The following is a 20,764-nucleotide window of genomic DNA, read 5'->3' on the forward strand; positions in this document are numbered from 1 at the left end:
TCCGAGGACCAAGCAGAAGCTGTTAGGACAGCGTTAACCAGAGCGGGCGGAGCAGGGGAGTCGCTGCGGGCGCGGCGAGATGGGGGTCTCCCTTTGTGAAGTGTCCCCCGCTTGACGCTGTCTGTTTACCCGTCTCTGCCCCACCCTGGGAAACTCAGAGCCACTCTGGGATTGCAGGCGGCCCCCGCGGGGGCATGGGGCCAAGGGCAGGGAGGGCGTCCGTCTCAGAGCCCTTTACTGAGAAAGGTCTTCCAGCCGCTGGGCTCCATCCCCGGCTCCCGAGACTCGTGCGTCCCTGCTGCCCTCCAGGGTGTGCATGTGCAGGGAGCTGCTGGGGGTGGGACCTGGGCTCACCCAGGCTCGCTGCTGTGGGCCGCGGGCGTCCCCTACATCAGGTGTCTGATGGGTGGCCCTGGGCCCTGGGCATCCCCCTACATCAGGTGTCAGAAGGGTGGCCCTGGGCCGTGGGCATCCCCCTACATCAGGTGTCTATCTCTGTGGCCCTGGGCCCTGGGCGTCCCCCCACATCAGGTGTCCGAGGGGTGGCCCTGGGCGTCCCCCTACATCAGGTGTCTGATCGGTGGCCCTGGGCCGTGGGTGTCCTCCCTATATCAGGTGTCCGATGGGTGGCCCTGGGCGGTGGGCGTCCCCCTACATCAGGTGTCTGTCTCTGTGGCCCTGGGCCCTGGGCGTCACCCCCACATCAGGTGTCTGTCTCCGTGGCCCTGGGCCGTGGGCGTCTCCCTACATCAGGTGTCTGTCTCCGTGGCCCTGGGCCGTGGGTGTCCCCCTATATCAGGTGTCTGTCTCTGTGGCCCTGGGCCCTGGGCATCCCCTTACATCAGGTGTCTGTCTCCGTGGCCCTGGGCCGTGGGCGTCCCCCTACATCAGGTGTCAGAAGGGTGGCCCTGGGCCGTGGGCGTCCCCCTACATCAGGTGTCTATCTCTGTGGCCCTGGGCCCTGGGCATCCCCCCACATCAGGTGTCTGTCTCCGTGGCCCTGGGCCGTGGGCGTCCCCCTACATCAGGTGTCAGAAGGGTGGCCCTGGGCCGTGGGCGTCCCCCTACATCAGGTGTCTATCTCTGTGGCCCTGGGCCCTGGGCATCCCCCCACATCAGGTGTCCGAGGGGTGGCCCTGGACGTCCCCCTACATCAGGTGTCTGTCTCCGTGGCCCTGGGCTGTGGGTGTCCCCCTATATCAGGTGTCTGTCTCCGTGGCCCTTGGCCGGGGGCGTCCCCCTACCTCAGGTGTCTGTGTCCGTGGCCCTGGGCCGTGGGCGTCCCCTACCACAGGCGTCTGTCTCTGTGGCCCTGGGCTGTGGGCGTCCTCCCTACATCAGGTGTCTGATTGGTGGCCCTGGGCGGTGGGTGTCACCCCCACATCAGGTGTCTGTCTCCGTGGCCCTGAGCCGTGGGTGTCCCCCTATATCAGGTGTCTGTCTCTGTGGCCCTGGGCCGTGGGTGTCCCCCTATATCAGGTGTCTGTCTCTGTGGCCCTGGGCCGTGGGCGTCCCCCTACATCAGGTGTCTGTCTCCGTGGCCCTTGGCCGGGGGCGTCCCCCTACCTCAGGTGTCTGTCTCCGTGGCCCTGGGCCGTGGGCGTCCCCTACCTCAGGCGTCTGTCTCTGTGGCCCTGGGCGGTGGGCGTCCCCCTACATCAGGTGTCTGTCTCTGTGGCCCTGGGCTGTGGGCGTCCTCCCTACATCAGGTGTCTGTCTCCGTGGCCCTGGGCTGTGGGCATCCTCCCTATATCAGGTGTCTGTCTCCTGGGCCGTGGGCGTCCCCCTACATCAGGTGTCTGTCTCCATGGCCCTGGGCGTGGGCGTCCCTCGTTCCCCTGGGGGACAGCACGCGCCTGCCTGTCTGCCCTGTATGATGAGAACGTGGCGCTGGCGACACCGGCCCCGCACAGCCGAGTCCCGGCTGCTCCTCTCTGACCCAGCCCCTGCTCACGTGCGCTGCAGTGTTTTGGCCTCTGCCTTCCACAGGGCAGAGCAGGGAGATCCTGGCTCGTGGCTTCCGCCTGGTGGGCTGCGGGCCTGTGAGGGAGGGGACAGTGGGGAGTTCTCACCCCTCCCTGAGTCCTCCACCCTCTTTGTACTGTGCTCTTCGTTTTATTTATTTATTTATTTATTTTTAGAGATGTGTGTGTTTGAGAGAGAGCGGGGGAGACCTTTCACTGCTGGGTCGCTCCAGGGCTGAGCGGGGATCTCACCTGGGTCTCCCACAGGTGGCAGAGGCGCAGGCACTCGGGCCGTCCTGCACTGCTGGACTGGGACCGGCCCCGGGAACGCCTGTGCCCCAACACTGGCCCCTGTCGCTGTGCCTATTAAATAAGTAAATCTTTGAAAAAAAAAAAAACATTGAAAGTGATACTTTAGAATTTTAAAAAGTGGTCAGGGTCATTTTGAGAATTAAAACTTCCAGGGAGGGGGGAGGACCAGAGCAGGGATTGCCCCCCAACACAGCCTGGCTGGGGTGGGGAGGGGCCACAGGGGGAGGGGATCCTGGCTGTGTGGGAGGGGGAGGGGCCATGGGGGGAGGGGATCCTGGCTGTGTGGGAGGGGGAGGAGCCACGGGGGGAGGGGATCCTGGCTGTGTGGGAGGGGGAGGGGCCACGGGGGGAGGGGATCCTGGCTGTGTAGGAGGGGGAGGAGCCACGGGGGAGGGGAGGAGGGGAGGAGCCATGGGGGAGGGGAGGGGCCGCTGGGGGGGCCTGCAGTTGGGATGCTTTCTGCCCTCAGAGCCCCCCCCCCCGCCATGTCTCGACCTTGACAGTTGCGCCGCAGAAGCTGGGTCAGAAGGAAGCCACGTTTCACAATCCTTTGTTTAATAAGCACCCAGCCCTCCTCCTGGCCACTGCCCACGGCCTTTGTTGGAAGCCCAAGTGGGCTTGTCCTGGGAGGGGCCCAGCGGGGGCAGGAGCGCCCTGGCGGGCAGGGGGCGCTCGCGAGGGTCCTGTCGCCTCCCCCGGCTGGGACGCTCTGACCTGTCAGGGCCAGGCTTTCTTTTTTCTGGAGGTAAAAGCCAGCGAGCCGCCCGGGAGTCTTGGGCTCCCCGGAGCCGGCTGCACGTTCTCCCCGGTCCCTGCTCCTCCTTCCCTCCGGCCCCACAGCCGAGTGCCGCCCCCCGCCCCAGCAGGCAGTGCGTTTGGCGCAGTTGGGGCCGGGGTTTCTGGGTGAGCGGCCGGCGGCCGGACCGCCTGTGACTGCTGCGCCCCTGTGCTGTGTGCGGGCGGGACCCACAGGGCTTCCTCAGGGAACTGGGGAGGCGCGGTGGTGTGCAGCCCCGGCCCGCCCCTCCCTATGTGCCCTGGGACCAGTGGTGGCATCTCAGGGCAGCGGGTTCACAGTCCAGCTTTGTGGGAGAAGCCGCATGGGGCTGGGTCTCGGGGGTCCCCTGTGACCACAGAGGAGGCCTGAACCGCCAGCAGGCACCCCAACCACCGTGGGGTGTCCCGCGTGAGGGGCGTGGCTTCCAGGGACGGCCAGAGACCCCGCTGGGCGCCCGGCCAGGAAGAGGCAGGCTGCTTCCCCGGGTGGCTCCTGGCGCAGTGCTGGCCCCTGCACTCTGAAATCCCATCCTGGGGCGGGCGGGGGGCTCCAGGGCGGCTTCCTGCCTCCGGGGCCGCTGTCTGGATCTGATTATCTGGCCGAGGAGGGAGAGCTGGGATCAGCCCTGGCTCCGTGTGCCCGCTGCAGCCCGCGGGCAGGCTGCTTCTGCTGACCCCCTTTAGGACGTGGGAGTCTTGCTCAGGGTCCCTCGGGGCCGGAGCCGGTGGAAGCCTGCTGTCCCCTGGCCCCGCCAGTCTCCTGGTGTTCTGCTCGCACCAGCTGTGGAGGGAGCCGGGACCCAGGCCTGGGACCCGGGAGGGCGAGGGAGGAGGGGTGGCTCCGAGAGTGGGCGGGAGCCAGTTCAGGCGGCTCTAGCAGCACCAGCCGGGGTCCTGCCGAGCCTGATGGCCATTGTGCGGCCGGGGGAGACGGGGGTAGCCTGCGTGTGCCTGGCCTTGCCTGCCACATGGCTCCTGGCCCTGGGTGGAAGAGATGGAGAGTGGCTCGTGTGACAGGGAGAGCTGGGATGGGGTCTGGGGTGCTGCGAAGTGGGGGTTCCTTGTGTTCAGCAGCCGTCGGGTCTACACCTGTCCCCTCCCCCAGTCCAGGCAGAACTTGCGGCCTCTGGCTGGCAAGATGGGACTGGCCTGGCTCGAGCCCTGGGGGTGAGCCGCGGGAGAGCGCCCTGGGCCGGGGCTATCCCAGGAGCGGTGGGATGGAAGCCAGGGCCAGGAGGAGGGCGTGGCCCCAGGTGCACCTGTGTTTGTGCTGCTGCGGGCCAGGGGCTCCAGCCCCTCTGCCAAGCCCCTCGGGCTGAGCTGGCCTGGCCTGCAGCACCGCTGCCCGCCCGGGACGTCGGTGTCGCAAGCGTGGTTCTGGGAGCTCCCTCCCCGTCGTCCTTCCCGCAGGAAGCCTGAGGCCCCAGCTCATGGCTCAGCCAGGTGGGACCGGAGGGGCCGGAGGGGCCGTGACCGCGGGACCTGGGGGCCGGTTTCAGCTGGGCGGAGCACGGGCGAGGCCTTGAGTTTGGGAGTAGCTTGGAGCCACAGCCCGTGCTGCCGTGTGGCGGCCTGAGGTGTGCAGAGCCCCGCGTGCCTGGCCACTGCCCAGTCTGTCCGCAGTGAGGGTGGCTGAGGGGCGGCGGGGCTGCCCCTGAGCAGAGGGGTTGCTACCCGGTCTGGTCCCAGAGGGCCTTTGCCGAGGGCGGGGCCCTATGTGGCCCCTGCTAGGTTCCAGGAGTGGCTTCCTGCCTGCGGATCCTGGCGTGGCCTCGGCCTCCTTCCCTGCACCGCGAAGGGAGTGGCCGCAGCGCACTCCTTCCTGGAGCTTCCGGGTTGGATGGGGCGGGCGGGCGGGGCTGCGCTGGGCTTTTATGGACCCGGAAGTGGCCCGGGCGTATCTGGGGGGGCCGGGCTGGGCCGCCTGTCGCACACTCCCTGTCCGGTGTCCTCCTCTGGTGTGCTTGGGGCTGAGCCACAGAGTGGCCGGTCCGGAGAACCGCGTTTCCTGGCTGCATGGCACGGACGGGCGCTGGCGAGGGCTCTGGTGTGGCAGTGTGGGTCTAGCGACTGGGCCCTCACGGTGACAGGGACTTGGTGGGTGCTCGTCCTGTGGCTGTCTGGGCTCGGGCACAGGCGTCCTTGTTGCAGCCCCGGGTGCCGGTGCCAGGTGCTGGCGCTGCTCTGTGCGCACCCAGACCCTGCCCTCGGCACCGGGGCCTTTGGCTGCGAGACGGCTGCTGCTCAGCGGGGCTCACGCAGGGACACGTCTCATGGAACAGGTGGTGTCTGGTGCAGGACTCTGTGGGAACAGTGGGCAGGAGCCAATCGCGAGGGCCGCCGAGTCCCTGGGCGCTTCCGAGGGTGGGCTCCGTCCGGGGGCTGCAGGTGAGGGCCCAGGGTCGGCCTGGGGGGGCGGTCTTGCCCAGAGAAGACCCCTGGCTGGGCCCCGTGGTGCTGCCCTGGCACTGAGCAGCCAGGAGTCCTGTCACGTGGGCTGGCGAGGCCCTGATCGTGCTGGGGTGGAGTCGGGAGGGGGTGAGTGACACAGGCCAGGGGAGCCAGCCATGGCTTCGTGGGCTCAGTGTCCGGCTGAGCACGTCCACCCTGAGGGCCGACGGCCTGGAGCAGGGATTCCCTCGTGGCCTGCGGGGGTTCTGCCGGGCGATCCCCTTGTTCCTGGGCGTGGACCGGCCCTGCAGGGACCAGGAGTGAAGTCTCGCGTGGGCTGGAGGAGGTCCCATTGGGGCGGGCCTCAGCGCCCTGCGTGCCACACTGGCCCGGGGACGCGGTGGTGCCGCGGGGCTGGGTCCCTGTCTGCTCTGGAGGGGCTCCCGTGGGGTGCCGCGGTGCCGCTGTTGCCAGGGAGTCCTGGCAGTCTGGGGCCGTCTGGGTCTTGGGTTAGTCTGGAGGCCGCGCTCCGGGTGGGACCCCAGCGGCCGCTGCCCTGGCTGGTGGTGCGTGGTGAGCAGGGTGACCGCGTTCATTAAGTGCCCCTCAGCCGGGTAGGTGCGCCATGGTGGTCTCGGGGGAGGTCAGGCTGTGTTCTGAAGCAGGCCAGTGTGTGCGTGGGCACCCAGAGTAGGCTGCCAGGCTCAGTGCCCGGCAGCCCCCGAGCGGCAGGCGAGGGCCAGGAGGGGTGCCCTTGGGACCTGCAGGGGTGCTGCGCTTTACCTGCATGGCAGAGGTGTGAGTGACGAGTGCTGGCCACCTCTGGGGAAGCAGCAGCTGTACGTGCAAAGGCCCTGCGGCAGGAATGAGCTGGCACGTGTGCGGATGAGGAGGCCGATGCAGCGAGCTGAGCTGGTGGAGAGTGGGAAGCTCTGGGCTCATAGAGCCCGGCCCGCAGGCCCTGCCCCATGGTCTGTGCCCAGGGGACAGACCCTGGGAGGGCAGAAGAAGCCTTAGCTGGTGCCACTGCTGTCAGAGTGAAGGCAGGCCAGCCCACTGGACCACGCCCCTGGTGTCCAGGTGGGCTGTGCTGGGGCGGGGGAGGAGCTCTGGGCTGGGCCCATGGAGGCCGGGCTCCTGTCCACTGGACCACGTCCCCTGTGGGGGCAGAGGGAGGAGCTCTGGGCTGGGCCCATGAGGCCGGGCTCCTGTCCACTGGACCACGTCCCTGTGGGGGCAGGGGGAGGAGCTCTGGGCTCGTGTCTGGACCTCACAGGTGGCGCTGAGGGGCCATGCCGGCTGCCAGGCTGGAATGGTTGGGTTCAGACCCGGCTCTGCACCCCCCCATGACAGCAGGCGAGTCCTGTCGCCCCCCGAGCCCCGGCCCGTCCGTCTGTGGTGAGAGGTGGCAGGGCTGTGGGAGCAGGCGGCTTCAAGCCTGGTTCTCCGTGAGGCCCAGGGCACCCAGGGAAGCTGCGCAGAGGGCGCTGGCTCCTCGCGGCCCTGGTCCTGTGGGCCAGTCTTCAGTCTGGAATCGCCTCCCTCTGAGGAAGAGGCGAGACCGTGCCATGGAGCGGCTCGTCTCTCCCTGGCCCTGGGCTTGGAGGACGCAAGACGTGGCCTCAGCCGGGGCTCCTCTGGGCCTTGCGCTCTGTGACGTCTGTCGCCTGCCCGTCAGTCACGCCCGCCCCTGTCCTGGCCCTGCCCACTGCGCATCCGTGCCTGTGCCCGGCTGAGACCCCGTGTGGGTGGAACCGCACCGTGTGTGGCTTTGGGGTGCTGGGTTCCCCTGCCCGTGCCGCCTGGCGTGTCCACCCCAGCTTCTGTGGCGTGGCCGGTCCTGGTCGCACTGCGGTGGCCCCCTCGTCCATCTGGAGCTGTCTCGTCCTCCAGTGATCTGTTGAAAACAGGGTGAGCTTTCCCAAGTTCCAGCTTTGGGGTCACGGCTTTCTCCGGGCTTCGCCGATTCTCTGTTCTTTACGGTGCGTTAGACCCGGGGCGCCTTCCTGATGTCTCCAGGGAGACGTTTAAAGTGTCAAACAGAGACCTTTCTTTTAGACAATCTAGGCAGCTATGAATTTCCCTCCAGGTCCTGCTTTAGCCACGTCCCGCAAGTTTGGCTTTGCTGTCTTGACTTCCATTCACCTCAAAGTGTCGTCTGATTCGTGACTTCTTGGACCCACTGACTGCGTGTGAGAGCCCCAGATGGCTGTTTCTCATGACGGCTGATTCTCACTGTGCTTAGAGGGCCCGCTCTGTGGTTCGGTGAGCTGTGTCTTGCGGGTCAACCTTCGCTTTACCCGGAAAGACGTTCGTGAGCACTGAGGTGGCAGCGCGCATTTGTTGAGAGGGTGTCCCGGGGGCCTGTGGGTGTGCGGGGCTGTGCGGGTCCCTGTGTGGGGGTGGCTTCTGTCCCTTGTTGAAGTGGTGCTGTGGCTCTGCGCCGTCTCTCTGCCGTCATTGTTAGTGACCTTTTGTTTCTTTCCGTTCCTGCTTTGTGTGATGTGGGAGTCCGTCATCAGGTGCATGGAGGCTTCTGGTCACTAGAGTGCCCGGCGCACTGGCCCTGTCTGCGCTACAGAGCGAGCGCCCCTTTCTCTCCGGAAGCACCCTGCAGTCTGTCGTGTCTGATGCTCACGTCACGCGGGCTTTCTGTGGTTGCTGTTTGCTCCTTGGCCCTTTTCTATCCTTTCGTTTCCAGTCTGTCTGTGCCGCTGAGTGCGAGCGAACCCTGTGCCCGGCCCCCAGCGTCCTGATGTCGCCGAGTGCCCTGTGTCCTGATGGAGAGATTTTTTTTTTTTTTTTTTTTTTGACAGGCAGAGTTAGAGAGAGACAGAGAGAAAGGTCTTCCTTCCGTTGGTTAACCCCCAAATGGCCACTACGGCCAGTGCACTGCGCCAGTCTGAAGCCAGGAGCCAGGTGCTTCCTCCTGGTCTCCCATGCGGGTGCAGGGCCCAAGCACTTGGGCCGTCCTCCACTGCACTCCCGGGCCACAGCAGAGAGCTGGCCTGGAAGAGGGGCAACCAGGACAGAACCGGCGCCCCGACCGGGACTAGAACCCGGGGTGCCAGCCCCGCAGGCAGAGGATTAGCCAAGTGAGCCGTGGTGCCGGCCGGCGCCGGCCCTGATGGAGAGATTTAACCCCTCCCCATCCAAGGTCCTCTCTCCCCTCTTCCTTCTTTGGCTGCCTGCTTTTGTAACAATGTTTCTTCCTTTTCTTTTGTTAAAAAGATTTATTTATATACTTGAAAGAGTTACAAAGAGGCAGAAGGGGGGTGGGGAGCCATCTGCTGGTCCACTCCCCAAATGGCCACAATGGCTGGAGCAGTGCCGATCCAAATCCAGGAGCCAAAAGCTTCTGCCAGGTCTCCCACGTGGGTGCAGGGGCCCGAGCACTTGGGCCGTCCTCTGCTGCGTTCCCAGGTCACAGCAGAGAGCTGGATGGGAAGTGGAGCAGCCGGGACTAGAACCAGCGCCCGTATGGGATGCTGGCACTGCAGGCGGCGGCTTTACCCACTATGCTGCAGTGCCAGCCCCTCAAGTGAGCACTTCCAGTGTGATATTTTTGTGGCTGTAGTGGCTTAACCACATATCTTGGGGAGCATTTTCTGGCCAGCTGCCCTAGGCCTCTTGTGTCCCCCTTCTGTCGCTGAACCGACTGCAGATGACCACTGTGCTTAGTCTGGGACCCACCGGGCCGGCCTGTGGCGTGGGTTTCCCGGGGTGTGTGTGTGTGTGTGTGTGTGTGTTCCTCCGCACTTCCCCTCCCTTCTGGTGGGTGCACGTGTCCACACCCCCCGGGAGCGGGGGTGGGGGAAGCCGCCTGTGAGTTCTCTGCCCCCACCCGGGCTGGTTTAGGCGTCTTGGGCTCTGTTCTCGCCCGCACTGACACAGGGTTCGGGATCTGGGTCAGTGGGTCACGCACACTCGGAGGCCGGCCCTTGGGTTTTTAGGAGTGCTCAGTGAGAAGGCCTCAAACCAGCCTGCCCGGAACTGGCGGAGGGCAGCAGGTGTGGGCCTGCTCGTTGGCCGTGGCTCTGTCGGGATCCGGGACCGTGGGCTGCGTGGGGAGGTCTGGGTGCTCGGCAGCAGGCGGCAGAGCGGGCAGTGCTGGGTTCTGGGTGCCCGGCTGTCCCGCAGCCCTGAGGGTGGTGGGAACCCGGGAGCTGACTTGCGCATTTCTGGCTTGGTGGATGCTGTTGCTTTACATAACGGCTTTGGTGAGCGGGATCCACGTCGCCCGTGATCCACCACCTTGGAGTGAGTGTGTTCAGAGCTGTGCGGCCCTCCCTCCCGCCTGCCTCGGGAACATCCCATCACCCCGTCCCCTCGTCCCCGCCCGCAGCCCCTGCTGACCCCGTCCCCTCCCTGTCCCTGGTTCGCCTGTTCTGGACGTTTCCTGCGGCGGAGCTGCACACTGCGTGGCCTTTTGTGTCTGTCTCCCCCGAGTGTGGGGTCCCGGGTCCTGCCACAGGGTAGTGAGCCTCGGAGCCGCGGCCCGTTCCTGGCTGCATCGCGCTCCGCCGTGTGGAGGTCTGGTTATTGCTACTCTCAGGCCATGGGGAGCGAGCGAGAGTGCAGATGGAGGCGACCTGGGAGAGCTGCTGGTCCCCTGGTGACTCAGTGTGGGACACGTTAGGAGAGACGGCTTTCCAAAGGGGCTGCCCGCCTTCCAAGCCCCGGCCACACGGGAGGGTTCTGGTTTGGTGGGCATTTTACACCGGCATCGGGGAGCAAGCTCGCCCTCCCCTGGGGGAGTGGGCGGTCCCAGGACGCACAGAGCCGCTCCCACCCCTTGGTCACCTGAAATGCCCACAGCAGCTGGGGCTGGAGCAGGCCAGAGTCGGGAGCCACCACTGCAGTCTCTGAGGACCCCTCAGTGCTGCGGGGGTGGGAACTGTGGCAGCGTGGCCGTGGCCGCCGCTGGCGTTGAGGGCAGTGGTGGCTCGGTACGGACGTGCGCACTGTGATTGGCTCACGCGTCCTGAAACAGCACTGAGACCGTCCGCGAGCGTCCCTGCTGTGTGGCCGAGGCTCAGAGCCGTGCGCCCTCGGACCTGAAAGCCTGCGGCCCGGGCGTCCACGGGTGTCCGCGGTGGTGCTGCCTCGAGCCTGTGCCCGTACCTCGCTGTTGCTCTTTTTTTTTTTTCAAAGATTTATTTTTTTGGGGCCAGCTCTGTGGCACAGCCGGTAGAGCTGCCGCCTGCAGCGCCGGCATCCCACATGGGCGCTGGTTCCAGTCCCGGCTGCTCCACTTCCGATCCCGCTCCTTGCTGTGGCCTGGGGAAGCAGTGGAAGATGGCCCGAGTCCTTGGGCCCCTGTACCCACGTGAGAGACCCGGAGGACGCTCCTGGCTCCTGGCTTTGCATCGGCCCAGCTCCAGATGTGACCATCTGGGGAGTGAACCAGCAGATCAAAGACCTCTCTCTCTCTCTCTCTGCCTCTCAAATAAATAAATAAATAAGGATTTATTATTTGAAAGTTAAAGTTACAGACAGAGGTAAAGATGGAGAGACAAGTCCTTGGGCCATCCTCTACTGCTTTTCCAGGCATGTTACTAGGGAGCTGGATTGGAAGTGGAGCAGCTGGGACTTGAACCAGCACTCACATGGGATGCCGGCACTGCGGGTGGTAGCTTTACCCGCTGCACCACAGCACTGGCCCCCAGTGGCTGCTTTTTGAACCTCAAGTTCACAGCCTTTGCCGGCTGGTCAGATCAGGGCTGTTCCTTTTCCTCTCAGCTTCGGGCTTTACGTCCTGAGCTGGGAGCCCACCTCTGGCCTGGAGTGGGGAGCAGCATGGCGGCCTCCAGCCCCCTTGCTCCTAGCACCCCGTCCCTGCAGGCAGCCAGGCCCAGGCGTCCCACTGTGAGCCACTCTCAGGCCAACCCCCGTGTCGGGCGTTAGCACCCTTTCGTGTTCCTCACCTACTTCAGCTTTACTTCCAATGTGTCGCGCCATGGGACGTTCCGAAGGTCACCGCCGGGTTTGTCCTTTGCTCTAAAGCTGCTGGTTTTGGGACCTGCTTAAGAGGCCCCCCACCCTAAGGTTGTGCAGACATGGCCCCCCACCCTAAGGTTGTGCGGACATGGGCCCCCACCCTAAGGTTGTGCGGACATGGGCCCCCACCCTAAGGTTGTGCGGACATGGGACCCCACCCTAAGGTTGTGCGGACGTGGACCCCACCCTAAGGTTGTGCAGACATGGGCCCCCCACCCTAAGGTTGTGCGGACATGGGCCCCCCACCCTAAGGTTGTGCAGACATGGGCCCCCCACCCTAAGGTTGTGCGGACATGGGACCCCACCCTAAGGTTGTGCAGACATGGCCCCCCACCCTAAGGTTGTGCGGACATGGGACCCCACCCTAAGGTTGTGCGGACATGGGACCCCACCCTAAGGTTGTGCGGACATGGGCCCCCACCCTAAGGTTGTGCGGATGTGGGCCCCCACCCTAAGGTTGTGCGGACATGGGACCCCACCCTAAGGTTGTGCGGACATGGCCCCCCACCCTAAGGTTGTGCGGACATGGGCCCCCACCCTAAGGTTGTGCGGACATGGGACCCCACCCTAAGGTTGTGCGGACATGGCCCCCCACCCTAAGGTTGTGCGGACATGGGCCCCCACCCTAAGGTTGTGCGGACATGGGCCCCCACCCTAAGGTTGTGCGGACATGGGCCCCCACCCTAAGGTTGTGCGGACATGGGCCCCCACCCTAAGGTTGTGCGGACATGGGACCCCACCCTAAGGTTGTGCGGACATGGGCCCCCACCCTAAGGTTGTGCGGACATGGGCCCCCACCCTAAGGTTGTGCGGACATGGGCCCCCACCCTAAGGTTGTGCGGACATGGGACCCCACCCTAAGGTTGTGCGGACATGGGACCCCACCCTAAGGTTGTGCGGACATGGCCCCCCACCCTAAGGTTGTGCGGACATGGGACCCCACCCTAAGGTTGTGCAGACATGGGACCCCACCCTAAGGTTGTGCAGACATGGCCCCCCACCCTAAGGTTGTGTGGATGTGGGACCCCACCCTAAGGTTGTGTGGACGTGGGACCCCACCCTAAGGTTGTGTGGATGTGGGCCCCCACCCTAAGGTTGTGCAGACATGGCCCCCCACCCTAAGGTTGTGTGGACGTGGGCCCCTTTCTTCCTCCCCCAGCTCCTGTGCACCTGTGGAGCCCTGGACTTGGAGGCAGCCAGGTGGTTGCCCCTGTCCCCACCCCACTCTGGGTCTGCTGGGCAGGGCCTGGAGGGAAGCTGGCCCCCTGTTATTAGCCTGGGGATCGCGGGGGAGTCACGCAGCTGCCCCGGGCCTCAGCGTCCACAGCTGGGAAGTGGGTTGTAATGACAGTGCCTGCCGGACGGGGCTGTTGGGCTGGTCCGACTGGCCCCCTGCGTGGGCTCACCGGTCCTCGTGCCAGCTCCAAGGAAACCCTGCAGCATGCCAAGTGGGAGGGCGGGCAGGGCCCTGTGCTGGGTGCAGGGCTCAGTGAGAAGAGGGCGTCTGCCTCGCGACCCTCCCCGCCCAGACGTGGGAGCTCCAAGCAGAGGACAGAACTGCAAACGTGCAGATGAATGGGAAGACGTTTTGTTCATGATTAGAGCTTTAACGACTGCGCTGTGGACTGGGGAGCCCATATCACCTAAGGAAGGCTGGTGTTCGCCGGGGGTTGCTTCTGGCTGGGCAGGGCCCCTGCCTGGGCCCGGGATGCTATGTCCCCCGCTCGCCCCTTGTCCTGCGGCTGGGGGGGCCCTCACCCCTCTGCTTCACGTCCCATCCAGTGCCTGCAGAGATGCGGGCAGCTGCGCGCCATTCTCGTGAGCGTGAGGTCGCAGCAGGTCCCGGCCTTCCTGCGCACCATTCTCGTGAGCGTGAGGTCCCAGCCAGGTCCCGGCCCTCCTGCGCACCATTCTCGTGAGCGTGAGGTCGCAGCAGGTCCCGGCCCTCCTGCGCACCATTCTCGTGAGCATGAGGTCCCAGCCAGGTCCCAGCCCTCCTGCGCGCCATTCTCGTGAGCGTGAGGTCGCAGCCAGGTCCTGGCCTTCCTGGGCAGCTCCCCTTTGCCCGGGTACTCTACTCGCTCAGCATTAAAAGCAAAAGTGAAACCACCTCTGGACACAATTTCCTGTTGGCCACAATGTTGCGAGCGCAAGGGGAGAAGTTGCCAGGCACCTTTGAGCGCAGCTTGGGCCCCTTCCCTGTCGAGCAGCGTGTGCTTCCCCAGACCTGCGCCTCCCCGAGGGCGTGGGGGAAGGCGGGAAGTTGACGTGGCCATCGCCAGGTCTGCACCTGTCGCCCGGTGTCCCTGGCTCCCCGAGCTCGGGGAGCTGACACGGTCCTTCCCCGGCATCGTATCCGGGGGCCCAGGTGTTTGCGTGGGGACGGAGCCTCGACACCGCGGTCAGGTTCCCCAGGCTGACGAGCAGCACTGAGCGGGGAGGACGCGCCGTTGCTGCCGACGGGCGCGGCTGGTTTGAGCTCCTGTGCTGGTGTCGAGGAGTGGGCCCGTCCGACTCCTTGGGTCCTGCCTTTGTTCCTTGCTGCTGCCGGGAGGAGCGGCTGCCCGTCTCCCCTCCCTCACTGCTGTGCGCGTGGCCGCTCGGCTTCTTGTTCCGTCCTGTGGCTTGGACTCTGCCGCCATCGCCCTTTGCCGCCTGCGCGGTGGCCTCAGGCTGGGCCAGATGGAGCTCCGTGGAGCTTTGCTAGGGCTGCGAGACCCTCCGGCCCCTGGTGTCGGCTCCCTGCCTGCACGGGACACCAGGGGCTGCCCCTTCTCCGGCGAGCTCTGGGTCTGTTATTGGAGACCGAGGTCCAGTGCCTGCGGTGCGCTTGCTCCCCGGTGTCTGTCCCTCGGCCCTCAGCGGCAGCGCTGGAAGGCAGCCGTGTGCACATCACACCACACATTCCATTCCTGTCTTTCTTATTAAGACTTTATTTATTTGAAACACAGAGTTCCAAAGAGAGAGAGAGAGAAAGAGAGAGAGGTCTTCCATCTGCTGGTTCACTCTCCAGATGGCCATAATAGCTGGAGCTGGGCTGATCTGAAGCCAGGGGCCAGGAGCTTTTTCCAGGTCTCCCATGTAGATGCAGGGGCTGAAGCACTTGGGCCATCTTCCACTGCCTTCCCAGGCCACAGCAGAGAGCTGGATTGAAAGTGGAGCAGCTGGGACTCGAACCGGTGCCCATATGGGATGCCAGCACTGCAGGCGGTGGCTTTACCTGCTACCCCACAGCCTGCGCAGGAGACCCGGATGGAGCTCCTGGCTGTGGCCTGGCCCAGCCCTGGCTGCTGTGGGCATTTGGGGAGGGAACCAGGGGAGGGAAATGGAAGATATCTCTCTCTCTCTCTCTCTCTCTCTCTCTCATTCTCTTTCTCTCTCTCCCTCTCCCTCCCTGCCTCCCCCCCCCCCCCCCCGCCTCCGTTGAGCACTTCCTGACGAGGGCTCGCAGGGCAGAGCTGAGCTGCCCTCCCCCGTTCACGTCGCAGGTGCTGGTCCCGCGGTAAGGGTGCTGCCAGGGCCGTCCGCACACTTGGTAGCTCGAGGTGCCCTCTGCAGGCACCGGCCCCGCCCGCTGCCGCGCGTCCTCTTCCTGTCTCGGGTTCACGCGTGCGTCCCTGCTGCAGCCCAGGGCTGACCCCTTCCCCACGGAGCCACGGTGGCCTCAATGGCGAGCGGTGCTGGGCGCGCCCTGACGGCAGCTTGGGTCTGCATCTGCCCAGGGCGTCCTCCTCCTGCACTGCATTTGTGTCAGCGGCCCCTGGCGGGGAGCTCACAGAGTCCCCTGCAGGCTCGGTGGGCGGCAGGAGGTGGCCGGCAGAGGGGCGGGTGGGTCCGCTCAGGTCCCCAAGTGTGCAGGGGAGGGGTTCCTTCCCTTCTGGCCTGGCTCCCAGTCTGCCCCACCCCCCACCCCCAGCTCCAGGCTCGAGGCTGTGGCATGGCTGACGTGGACCCGGCCTCCCGAGGGCTGGTGCTGGGCCGAGAGCAGCTGCCCTCAGTGGGGCTGGGTCCTCGGGGTCCCAGGGGTGCCGTGGCGCCAGTGGCTCTTTCCGGTTCCTGCTCTTGTTTGCCCTGGCCCACCCACTGGCCTTCTCGAGGGGCGGGGAGCCTCTGCAGGGGCAACCCCACAGCTCTCACAGCACCAGGCTGGGCTCCCCCTGCCACTTCTATTCTTAGCGCCCCAGATTCGCCCTGAGCCCACGCGAGGTCCGTGGGCTGGGCCAGCATGGGATGCTGCCAGGCCTAGCCTGCCTGGGCTGCTGTGTGTTTTACCAAATTAATAGACTTTAATTTACGTCCCTGTTTGTTTTTAAAATCTGAAAATTCAATTCATCTGAGAGGCAGCGAGACGGAGGGAGGAGAGGGAGCTGCCGTCCCCACGTGGCATCCCCTCCATTCTCACTTCCTGGGCTCGGGGGTTCTGTGGTTTATCTCATTCTTCTCCCCGTGGCCAGCGTGGGGTGGGGGCCGCAGCGGGGCAGGCACTCCTGTCCCATCGTGTCAGGGCCATGTGGCTGCGGCCGGGCCTGGGTCACCTCTGGGCGCTGCGCGTCAGCTGTCTCCATGCCGCAGCCACAGCCCTGCCTCCCCGGGGCCACTTCGCAGGGGGAGCTGTTGGGCCCGTGCCAGGTGGAGCCTGCGGCCCCCGGTCTGAGGCCAGCCTGAGCCGCTGGCTGTGAAGGGGGCAGTGGGCGGGGCGTGGGCCGTGGTGTGAGAGCTGGGCCCGAAGGTGGAGCTGTCAGCCCCCGGCCAGCGCAGGCAGGGGCCGGGGGTCGGGGCAGTGCAGCAGTGATCGGGCGGGGTCTGTCCAGCTGCGAGGCTCAGGCCCCGGGGGCTCCTCTGCCTTCAGAGCCCGTGCTGGGGGGGCATGCCTGGGGAGAGGTGACTGTGATTGACAGGGGGGCACTGGCTGCCGTGAGCAGGCCCCGTGCCGGCCCGGGCTCGGGACATTGGGCACCGCCCTGGTGGTCCTCTGTCACGTGGTGGAGGACGCGCTCCACATGTGCGGTGTGTGTCCGGCCTGGCTCTCCTGGGCCAACAGCCAGGGGTGGGCAGGGCCAGGCTCCCGCCTTTTCCTGCTCAGGAGGTGCTGTGTCCCTTGGCTCGCGGCCCCTCTCTCTCGTGCCACGCCAGAACTTTACGCTGCATCCGGCCCCTCAGCTAGCGTTTGAGTGTGGCTGCTGCTTTACTTTTTAAAAGTGACTTTTATTGATTGGAGAGTGGGTGGGGAGAACGGGAGATCTTCCCTCTGCTGGTTCGCTCCCTCAGATGCCTGCAGTGGCCGGGGCCGCTCTGAGCGGAAGCCGGAGACCAGGAATTCGGTCGTGGGCTCCCGCACGGGTGCAGGGGCCCGAGTACCGTAGCCATCACCGCTGCGTCCCAGCGCGCACGTCAGCAGGACCTGGCCTTGTGAGCTGCAGCCAGGAGCCAGGAGCTCCATCCGGGTCTCCCACGCGGGTGCAGGGGCCCCGCTGCTTTCCCAGGCCATTTTTCACGTGGTGTGTCTGCTTGGGGGGGCTGTCGGGGTTCGGAGGAGGCAGCTCCTTGAGAATCTCGGTGGTTGTTGGTGTCTTACAGCTTCCAGAAGGTTCTTGCTGGCTCAGCTATGGTCTGAGGAGCTGAGCTTACAACAGACGAGTAATGAATGGGCAGACGTGGGGGGCGGAGCGCTTGCCGGCGGGTGTCAGGTTCCTGACAACTGAGGAGGGTGGGCGGCTGCGCACAGCTGCTGGGAAGATGATTCGGAATCAGGCCGTCGGGCTAGCGCCGCAGCCTCGCAGGTTAAGTCGCTGTGTGCAGCATCAGCGCCCCCTGATGGAGGCTGCTCCGCTTCTGATCCAGCTGCCCGCCACTCGCCCCGGGAGGCAGCAGCGGTGGCTGGAGCGCTCAGGTCCCTGCCGCCACCGTGGGAGGGAGACCCGGATGGAGCTCCTGGCTCCGGCTTCAGCCCGGCCCAGCTCTGGCTGTTGAAGCCATTTGGGGAGTGAACCAGGGATGGAAGACCTCTCTCCCTTATGAATGAATGAATGAATGAATGAATGTAAGTGTGCAGCCACTTTCACTAATTAAGCTTTTATCTGCCCCTTTAGCAACCGTCACCGCGGCTGGAAGGTGAGGGGAGGCACCCACGCCGGCGTGTGGAGGGGCTCTCACCCAGCAGCCCCTGCGGCCCGGGACACCGCCAGTGCTGCGCGGTAAGCAGGGCGGGCTGCGGGCCCCCGTGGTGGGAGCCGGCGTCTGTCTGGCTCTCCCTCCGCGTCTTGGGGTCAGGTTGACCTTAGCCCGGCTGCCCCGGGGAGGTGCCTGGGACTCCCCCGCTGGGCTGGGTGCCCCGCGTCTGCTTCCTGTCCCTTGGCATCGGAGCCGTGACGTCTCAAGTGTTTCCGTGACGCTGGCTCTCGCGGGCCGGACACCCTGCCTGTGTGGCGGCACCCACTGCCGGGAGCGGGGCCGGCGTGATGTCAGCTCAGGTGCGGGTGTCCGGGGAGGGCAGGGCCCAGTGCCCTGTCCCGCACCCTGTCCTCCAGCTGTCAGGAGGGGAGTGGCCCCGGTAGTGGCCGAGGGGGACGCTCCTGGGAGAGGACGCGCACTGTCACTCGGGCTCACACGCCGTCCAGGGCCAGGAGTGATGGGGGGGGGGGGTGCTGAGTGTGGGACAGGCAGACCCAGGCCCCAGGAGGTGAGTCCCCATCAGTGGCCCCCGGCTTCACGGTGCCCCCTGGTCTGGGGAAGAAGGCGCCCGTCCAGGGCTGCGTGGCCGAGTGTCCCGTGCCGGAGCGCTCAGGGTCCTCGGAGGCGGCCTGCAGCGATGTGGCCGTGGCTTGGTTCTTTTTAGATTTGTCTTTATTTAGTTGGAAGACACATGCATGCCCAGGAAGATCTTCCAGTGCTGGTTCAGCCCCCAGTGGCTGGGCCAGGCTGCCGCCAGGAGCCCAGAGCCCGATGCAGCGGTCCCGCGGCGGGGCAGGGCCCCCAGTGCTCGAGCCGCCACTGCTGCCTCCCTGGCCGCGCGTGAGCAGGAAGCTGGCGTTGGGAGTGGAGCTGGGACCTGAACGCAGTTGCTCCGATGTGGGACGCAGGCAACCCAAGCATGTCTTCCCCTCCGCGCCATACCCGGGCCCTGTCTTTTTCTTAGCGGAGTGATAAGGCTTCGTGGGGGACAGGGCATCCGTCAGAACGGAGGGACAGAGCGCCCAGTCGCTCAGACGGGGGAGAGCTAGGATACGTGGCTGAGTGGAGAGAACACACCTGGGCAGGCCAGGCGGGCGGCTCGGCAGGGCAGAGGGCTGAGCGCAGTCTGTGTCTAGACTCCAGTCTTTAAGGGAGCCTCTTTGCCCCCGCGCCGTCTAGGACAAAGGATGGGGGCCCTGGCAGAAGGGTTTGATGGGTGAACATCAGCAAATTCCTCCCCAGATTGGCAGGCTCCGGCAGAGCAGCGGGGCTTCCCTGGGGCTCTGTGGAGGTTTCATCGCCCCCTGTTGTCAGGTCAGGTAGCCCCTGTGGGGCTGAGGAGAGAATTCTCCTGGAGTGGCCCTGGGGGCAGGCTGGGACCACTGGGGGGTCATCAGGGTCTGGGCAGGGCTCTGCAGTGCAGGACGCCGGGCGTCTGGGGCTCCGCGGTGGGTGCTGGTCCTCAGGCCCCTCACACACACAGGCTGATGTTTAACTTCTGCCCTAGCACGCCCCCCACCACCCAGGAGAAAATGCCCATAATCCCGTGGGGTGAGCGGCTGAAGGTCCGTTCGGAAGCTGAGCGCTGGCCCTGTCTGTACGGGAAGCCGCACTGCCGCGGGGCCACGTGCGTCCGTGGACGTGCTGTCACACCGGCCGTGGCAGATCCCGTGGCCTGCAAGTCTGGAATTTCTTCCCCGCCCGAGGTTGTCTGCAGGCTGGAGCGGTCAGCTCGGACCCTGCCGCCGGGGCCCTGTGCTGTGGCTCGGGGCATGGCCGGGAGCTTGCTGCCCGGTGGCTCGCCCATTGTCCCGCCGCGGACGCCGAGTGTGCCGAGCCTGGCCGTGCGGGGCGCCGATTCCCCAGGCGAGAGGGGGCTCCTCTGTGGCCCCGAGCAGGCTGCCCTTGACTGACGAAGGCCGGCTTCTGTCGAGGGGTCATCGCAGCCCTGCTTGTCGCCTGCTGCACTCAGACTCGGTGGCGGTCAGAGCGGACAGCTGTGCGAATGCCGCTGCCTCCAGGCGTCCCCCATCCCCCCAGCTCCCTGTCGGTGGAGCCCCACACGGCGTGGCCTTCCGTGTCTGCGTGTCCTGGGCCCTGCACGCTGCAGCAAGGCCAGGGCCTTGGCCCTGCTCCTGGCCGTGTCGTGTTCCCTGTGCACACGCCTGCGCTGTGTGTCCACCCGTGTGGGCGGGTGCTCGTGTGGTTCCACGTGGGGACTGCTCCGGACCAGGCCACAGCTTCTGTTCCTCTGGGCAGAGTCCTGGCTCGGGGCTGCTGCTGGCTGCGCGTGGAGCCTTTGGTCTCCATTCCCAGCCCGGTGCCTGCTGCTCGCCTCTGAACGGGGCCTCCCCCACGCCTGTCGCAGAGCAGGCCCCGAGCCGTCGCCCCCGGCCCTTGGCGTGTTCAGGTGCTGCCGAACAGTGGTGATGTCTTGTCCCCGGTCCCGCGGCTTTCCCTGTGCGGGAACAGTGGGCCCTGCACACTGCGCTCAGGCAGGCGCTGGGCTCTGCTGGCCGGGCTCCATGCGTGGCCAGCACAGGCTTCCTGGGTCGGTGACCTGGGCAACGTTTTCCTCTCTGTCTGCTTGCTTCCCTTTTTAAAGATTTATTTGACTTATTCGCAAGGCGGAACGGGCGCGAGAGGGAGAGAGAGAGGTCTTCCATCCGCTGCTTCTCTCCCCCGATGGCTACAACAGCCAGGGCCGGGCCAGGCCAAAGGCGAGAGCCTGGAGCTCCATCTGGACCTGCCGCGAGGGTGGCGTGGGCTGGAGTACCTGGGCCGTCTCCTGCTGCTCACCCGGGTAAACTCGAAGGGAGAGGGGCTGGAAGAAGAGCAGCCGGGACTCGGACCGACGCTTACGTGGGCTGTGTGCGTCCCAGGGGTGGCTCAATGCCTGCCCCGCCTCCGTCTGCTTCCACAGAGCCCCTCGCTGGGCCTGGTTGTTCCTGGTTTTCTCTGCGGCAGTTGGGAGTTGGGCAGAGGGTGGGCGGGGCCTGGATTGGGCCCCGCCCTCGTCCTGCAGGTGGCGAGCAGGGCCGTGTGCCTCGTCTCTGGTGCCTTCTCCACGTGTGGCCCTGACCCCGGTGGACCCTGGGCCCTCACGTGCTTGCTCTGGGGTCAGCGACAGGGCCTGGGCTGGCGCAGGG

At 65.8% G+C, this 20,764-nt stretch overlaps 1 protein-coding gene across 2 annotated transcripts in view; it reads left to right on the plus strand.

Moving 5' to 3' along the window:
• KDM4B (lysine demethylase 4B) overlaps positions 1-20,764 on the plus strand; it is an 86,617-nt gene that overhangs the window by 2,801 nt on the left and 63,052 nt on the right. For both annotated transcript variants that reach the window (XM_070058683.1, XM_070058684.1), the window contains exon 2: positions 17,534-17,638. The gene's annotated coding sequence lies outside the window, so the exon portion shown is untranslated. The remainder of the gene's footprint in view (positions 1-17,533; positions 17,639-20,764) is intronic.

The sequence above is a fragment of the Oryctolagus cuniculus genome, chromosome 16 (assembly GCF_964237555.1).
Source record: "Oryctolagus cuniculus chromosome 16, mOryCun1.1, whole genome shotgun sequence".
Taxonomy (NCBI): domain Eukaryota; kingdom Metazoa; phylum Chordata; class Mammalia; order Lagomorpha; family Leporidae; genus Oryctolagus; species Oryctolagus cuniculus.